The sequence below is a fragment of the Hypomesus nipponensis genome, chromosome 19, assembly GCF_054491055.1.
Source record: "Hypomesus nipponensis isolate SF chromosome 19, ASM5449105v1, whole genome shotgun sequence".
NCBI classification, from domain to species: domain Eukaryota; kingdom Metazoa; phylum Chordata; class Actinopteri; order Osmeriformes; family Osmeridae; genus Hypomesus; species Hypomesus nipponensis.
This window is the reverse complement of record NC_140379.1, coordinates 19,677,501-19,682,500: the sequence shown is the minus strand read 5'-3', so window position 1 is coordinate 19,682,500 and position 5,000 is coordinate 19,677,501. Positions and strand designations below refer to the sequence as shown.

At 47.0% G+C, this 5,000-nt stretch overlaps 16 non-coding genes and 2 pseudogenes across 16 annotated transcripts in view; all 18 read left to right on the top strand.

The window, feature by feature from the left end:
- LOC146247551 (5S ribosomal RNA) overlaps positions 1-43 on the top strand; it is a 119-nt gene extending 76 nt beyond the window's left edge. The window contains exon 1 of the ribosomal RNA XR_014734124.1: positions 1-43. This exon is cut by the window's left edge and continues 76 nt beyond it. This is a non-coding gene — a ribosomal RNA (5S ribosomal RNA).
- Positions 44-219: 176 nt separating this feature from the next.
- Positions 220-338, top strand: LOC146247550 (5S ribosomal RNA). Its single transcript, XR_014733216.1, has one exon. It is a non-coding gene; the product is annotated as a 5S ribosomal RNA (ribosomal RNA).
- Positions 339-510: 172 nt separating this feature from the next.
- Positions 511-629, top strand: LOC146247549 (5S ribosomal RNA; annotated as a pseudogene).
- Positions 630-809: 180 nt separating this feature from the next.
- On the top strand, positions 810-928 carry LOC146247548 (5S ribosomal RNA). Its single transcript, XR_014734123.1, has one exon. It is a non-coding gene; the product is annotated as a 5S ribosomal RNA (ribosomal RNA).
- Positions 929-1,098: 170 nt separating this feature from the next.
- LOC146247547 (5S ribosomal RNA) lies at positions 1,099-1,217 on the top strand. The gene has a single exon (XR_014734122.1). It is a non-coding gene; the product is annotated as a 5S ribosomal RNA (ribosomal RNA).
- Positions 1,218-1,387: 170 nt separating this feature from the next.
- Positions 1,388-1,506, top strand: LOC146247546 (5S ribosomal RNA). Its single transcript, XR_014733215.1, has one exon. It is a non-coding gene; the product is annotated as a 5S ribosomal RNA (ribosomal RNA).
- A 170-nt stretch (positions 1,507-1,676) lies between these two features.
- On the top strand, positions 1,677-1,795 carry LOC146247545 (5S ribosomal RNA). Its single transcript, XR_014734121.1, has one exon. It is a non-coding gene; the product is annotated as a 5S ribosomal RNA (ribosomal RNA).
- Positions 1,796-1,967: 172 nt separating this feature from the next.
- LOC146247544 (5S ribosomal RNA) lies at positions 1,968-2,086 on the top strand. The gene has a single exon (XR_014734120.1). It is a non-coding gene; the product is annotated as a 5S ribosomal RNA (ribosomal RNA).
- Positions 2,087-2,258: 172 nt separating this feature from the next.
- Positions 2,259-2,377, top strand: LOC146247543 (5S ribosomal RNA). The gene has a single exon (XR_014734119.1). It is a non-coding gene; the product is annotated as a 5S ribosomal RNA (ribosomal RNA).
- A 180-nt stretch (positions 2,378-2,557) lies between these two features.
- Positions 2,558-2,676, top strand: LOC146247542 (5S ribosomal RNA). The gene has a single exon (XR_014733213.1). It is a non-coding gene; the product is annotated as a 5S ribosomal RNA (ribosomal RNA).
- Positions 2,677-2,846: 170 nt separating this feature from the next.
- On the top strand, positions 2,847-2,965 carry LOC146247541 (5S ribosomal RNA). The gene has a single exon (XR_014734145.1). It is a non-coding gene; the product is annotated as a 5S ribosomal RNA (ribosomal RNA).
- A 172-nt stretch (positions 2,966-3,137) lies between these two features.
- Positions 3,138-3,256, top strand: LOC146247540 (5S ribosomal RNA). The gene has a single exon (XR_014734116.1). It is a non-coding gene; the product is annotated as a 5S ribosomal RNA (ribosomal RNA).
- Positions 3,257-3,430: 174 nt separating this feature from the next.
- Positions 3,431-3,549, top strand: LOC146247539 (5S ribosomal RNA). Its single transcript, XR_014734164.1, has one exon. It is a non-coding gene; the product is annotated as a 5S ribosomal RNA (ribosomal RNA).
- A 176-nt stretch (positions 3,550-3,725) lies between these two features.
- Positions 3,726-3,844, top strand: LOC146247538 (5S ribosomal RNA). The gene has a single exon (XR_014734114.1). It is a non-coding gene; the product is annotated as a 5S ribosomal RNA (ribosomal RNA).
- Positions 3,845-4,016: 172 nt separating this feature from the next.
- On the top strand, positions 4,017-4,135 carry LOC146247537 (5S ribosomal RNA; annotated as a pseudogene).
- Positions 4,136-4,315: 180 nt separating this feature from the next.
- On the top strand, positions 4,316-4,434 carry LOC146247536 (5S ribosomal RNA). Its single transcript, XR_014734113.1, has one exon. It is a non-coding gene; the product is annotated as a 5S ribosomal RNA (ribosomal RNA).
- A 170-nt stretch (positions 4,435-4,604) lies between these two features.
- Positions 4,605-4,723, top strand: LOC146247535 (5S ribosomal RNA). Its single transcript, XR_014734112.1, has one exon. It is a non-coding gene; the product is annotated as a 5S ribosomal RNA (ribosomal RNA).
- A 168-nt stretch (positions 4,724-4,891) lies between these two features.
- LOC146247534 (5S ribosomal RNA) overlaps positions 4,892-5,000 on the top strand; it is a 119-nt gene continuing 10 nt past the window's right edge. The window contains exon 1 of the ribosomal RNA XR_014733212.1: positions 4,892-5,000. This exon is cut by the window's right edge and continues 10 nt beyond it. This is a non-coding gene — a ribosomal RNA (5S ribosomal RNA).

Here is a 5,000-nt window from a genome sequence, read left to right as displayed (position 1 = left end):
ACTTGGATGGGAGACCGCCTGGGAATACCAGGTGCTGTATGCTCTTTTGCTCATTCACTTAGAAACTGAAATCTTGCAATATGCACAAGTAGTCCTTCATGAAAGGGGCTGGAAGCTGTTTTCATTTTGACACGAGAGAGAGAGAGAGAGAGAGACCACCTTGCATTGTCAATTGCTAAATCTGTATATGGATAAGTAGCCTATGGTTGTCAACTTATGTCGTACGGCCATACCAGCCTGGCAACGCCCGATCTCGTTTGATCTCGGAAGCTAAGCAGGGTCGGGCCTGGTTAGTACTTGGATGGGAGACCGCTTGGGAATACCAGGTGCTGTATGCTCTTTTGCTCATTCACTTAGAAACTGAAATCTTGCAATATGCACAAGTAGTCCTTCATGAAAGGGGCTGGAAGCTGTTTTCATTTTGACACGAGAGAGAGAGCGAGAGACCACCTTGCATTGTCAATTGCTAAATCTGTATATGGATAAGGAGCCTATGGTTGTCAACTTATTTCGTACGCTCATACCAGCCTGGCAACGCCCGATCTCGTCTGATCTCGGAAGCTAAGCAGGGTCGGGCCTGGTTAGTACTTGGATGGGAGACCGCCTGGGAATACCAGGTGCTGTATGCTCTTTTGCTCATTCACTTAGAAACTGAAATCTTGCAATATGCACAAGTAGTCCTTCATGAAAGGGGCTGGAAGCTGTTTTCATTTTGACACGAGAGAGAGAGAGAGAGAAAGAGAGACTACCTTGCATTGTCAATTGCAAAATCTGTATATGGATAAGTAGCCTATGGTTGTCAACTTATTTCGTACGGCCATACCAGCCTGGCAACGCCCGATCTCGTCTGATCTCGGAAGCTAAGCAGGGTCGGGCCTGGTTAGTACTTGGATGGGAGACCGCCTGGGAATACCAGGTGCTGTATGCTCTTTTGCTCATTCACTTAGAAACTGAAATCTTGCAATATGCACAAGTAGTCCTTCATGAAAGGGGCTGGAAGCTGTTTTCATTTTGACACGAGAGAGAGAGAGAGACCACCTTGCATTGTCAATTGCTAAATCTGTATATGGATAAGTAGCCTATGGTTGTCAACTTATTTCGTACGGCCATACCAGCCTGGCAACGCCCGATCTCGTCTGATCTCGGAAGCTAAGCAGGGTCGGGCCTGGTTAGTACTTGGATGGGAGACCGCCTGGGAATACCAGGTGCTGTATGCTCTTTTGCTCATTCACTTAGAAACTGAAATCTTGCAATATGCACAAGTAGTCCTTCATGAAAGGGGCTGGAAGCTGTTTTCATTTTGACACGAGAGAGAGAGAGAGACCACCTTGCATTGTCAATTGCTAAATCTGTATATGGATAAGTAGCCTATGGTTGTCAACTTATTTCGTACGGCCATACCAGCCTGGCAACGCCCGATCTCGTTTGATCTCGGAAGCTAAGCAGGGTCGGGCCTGGTTAGTACTTGGATGGGAGACCGCTTGGGAATACCAGGTGCTGTATGCTCTTTTGCTCATTCACTTAGAAACTGAAATCTTGCAATATGCACAAGTAGTCCTTCATGAAAGGGGCTGGAAGCTGTTTTCATTTTGACACGAGAGAGAGAGAGAGACCACCTTGCATTGTCAATTGCTAAATCTGTATATGGATAAGTAGCCTATGGTTGTCAACTTATTTCGTACGGCCATACCAGCCTGGCAACGCCCGATCTCGTCTGATCTCGGAAGCTAAGCAGGGTCGGGCCTGGTTAGTACTTGGATGGGAGACCGCCTGGGAATACCAGGTGCTGTATGCTCTTTTGCTCATTCACTTAGAAACTGACATCTTGCAATATGCACAAGTAGTCCTTCATGAAAGGGGCTGGAAGCTGTTTTCATTTTGACACGAGAGAGAGAGAGAGAGACCACCTTGCATTGTCAATTGCTAAATCTGTATATGGATAAGTAGCCTATGGTTGTCAACTTATTTCGTACGGCCATACCAGCCTGGCAACGCCCGATCTCGTCTGATCTCGGAAGCTAAGCAGGGTCGGGCCTGGTTAGTACTTGGATGGGAGACCGCCTGGGAATACCAGGTGCTGTATGCTCTTTTGCTCATTCACTTAGAAACTGAAATCTTGCAATATGCACAAGTAGTCCTTCATGAAAGGGGCTGGAAGCTGTTTTCATTTTGACACGAGAGAGAGAGAGAGAGACCACCTTGCATTGTCAATTGCTAAATCTGTATATGGATAAGTAGCCTATGGTTGTCAACTTATTTCGTACGGCCATACCAGCCTGGCAACGCCCGATCTCGTCTGATCTCGGAAGCTAAGCAGGGTCGGGCCTGGTTAGTACTTGGATGGGAGACCGCCTGGGAATACCAGGTGCTGTATGCTCTTTTGCTCATTCACTTAGAAACTGAAATCTTGCAATATGCACAAGTAGTCCTTCATGAAAGGGGCTGGAAGCTGTTTTCATTTTGACACGAGAGAGAGAGAGAGAGAGAGAGAGACCACCTTGCATTGTCAATTGCTAAATCTGTATATGGATAAGTAGCCTATGGTTGTCAACTTATTTCGTACGGCCATACCAGCCTGGCAACGCCCGATCTCGTTTGATCTCGGAAGCTAAGCAGGGTCGGGCCTGGTTAGTACTTGGATGGGAGACCGCTTGGGAATACCAGGTGCTGTATGCTCTTTTGCTCATTCACTTAGAAACTGAAATCTTGCAATATGCACAAGTAGTCCTTCATGAAAGGGGCTGGAAGCTGTTTTCATTTTGACACGAGAGAGAGAGAGAGACCACCTTGCATTGTCAATTGCTAAATCTGTATATGGATAAGTAGCCTATGGTTGTCAACTTATTTCGTACGGCCATACCAGCCTGGCAACACCCGATCTCGTCTGATCTCGGAAGCTAAGCAGGGTCGGGCCTGGTTAGTACTTGGATGGGAGACCGCCTGGGAATACCAGGTGCTGTATGCTCTTTTGCTCATTCACTTAGAAACTGACATCTTGCAATATGCACAAGTAGTCCTTCATGAAAGGGGCTGGAAGCTGTTTTCATTTTGACACGAGAGAGAGAGAGAGAGACTACCTTGCATTGTCAATTGCTAAATCTGTATATGGATAAGTAGCCTATGGTTGTCAACTTATTTCGTACGGCCATACCAGCCTGGCAACGCCCGATCTCGTCTGATCTCGGAAGCTAAGCAGGGTCGGGCCTGGTTAGTACTTGGATGGGAGACCGCCTGGGAATACCAGGTGCTGTATGCTCTTTTGCTCATTCACTTAGAAACTGACATCTTGCAATATGCACAAGTAGTCCTTCATGAAAGGGGCTGGAAGCTGTTTTCATTTTGACACGAGAGAGAGAGTGAGAGAGACTACCTTGCATTGTCAATTGCTAAATCTGTATATGGATAAGTAGCCTATGGTTGTCAACTTATTTCGTACGGCCATACCAGCCTGGCAACGCCCGATCTCATCTGATCTCGGAAGCTAAGCAGGGTCGGGCCTGGTTAGTACTTGGATGGGAGACCGCCTGGGAATACCAGGTGCTGTATGCTCTTTTGCTCATTCACTTAGAAACTGAAATCTTGCAATATGCACAAGTAGTCCTTCATGAAAGGGGCTGGAAGCTGTTTTCATTTTGACACGAGAGAGAGAGAGAGAGAGAGACCACCTTGCATTGTCAATTGCTAAATCTGTATATGGATAAGTAGCCTATGGTTGTCAACTTATTTCGTACGGCCATACCAGCCTGGCAACGCCCGATCTCGTCTGATCTCGGAAGCTAAGCAGGGTCGGGCCTGGTTAGTACTTGGATGGGAGACCGCCTGGGAATACCAGGTGCTGTATGCTCTTTTGCTCATTCACTTAGAAACTGAAATCTTGCAATATGCACAAGTAGTCCTTCATGAAAGGGGCTGGAAGCTGTTTTCATTTTGACACGAGAGAGAGAGCGAGAGACCACCTTGCATTGTCAATTGCTAAATCTGTATATGGATAAGGAGCCTATGGTTGTCAACTTATTTCGTACGCTCATACCAGCCTGGCAACGCCCGATCTCGTCTGATCTCGGAAGCTAAGCAGGGTCGGGCCTGGTTAGTACTTGGATGGGAGACCGCCTGGGAATACCAGGTGCTGTATGCTCTTTTGCTCATTCACTTAGAAACTGAAATCTTGCAATATGCACAAGTAGTCCTTCATGAAAGGGGCTGGAAGCTGTTTTCATTTTGACACGAGAGAGAGAGAGAGAGAAAGAGAGACTACCTTGCATTGTCAATTGCAAAATCTGTATATGGATAAGTAGCCTATGGTTGTCAACTTATTTCGTACGGCCATACCAGCCTGGCAACGCCCGATCTCGTCTGATCTCGGAAGCTAAGCAGGGTCGGGCCTGGTTAGTACTTGGATGGGAGACCGCCTGGGAATACCAGGTGCTGTATGCTCTTTTGCTCATTCACTTAGAAACTGAAATCTTGCAATATGCACAAGTAGTCCTTCATGAAAGGGGCTGGAAGCTGTTTTCATTTTGACACGAGAGAGAGAGAGAGACCACCTTGCATTGTCAATTGCTAAATCTGTATATGGATAAGTAGCCTATGGTTGTCAACTTATTTCGTACGGCCATACCAGCCTGGCAACGCCCGATCTCGTCTGATCTCGGAAGCTAAGCAGGGTCGGGCCTGGTTAGTACTTGGATGGGAGACCGCCTGGGAATACCAGGTGCTGTATGCTCTTTTGCTCATTCACTTAGAAACTGAAATCTTGCAATATGCACAAGTAGTCCTTCATGAAAGGGGCTGGAAGCTGTTTTCATTTTGACACGAGAGAGAGAGAGACCACCTTGCATTGTCAATTGCTAAATCTGTATATGGATAAGTAGCCTATGGTTGTCAACTTATTTCGTACGGCCATACCAGCCTGGCAACGCCCGATCTCGTTTGATCTCGGAAGCTAAGCAGGGTCGGGCCTGGTTAGTACTTGGATGGGAGACCGCTTGGGAATACCAGGT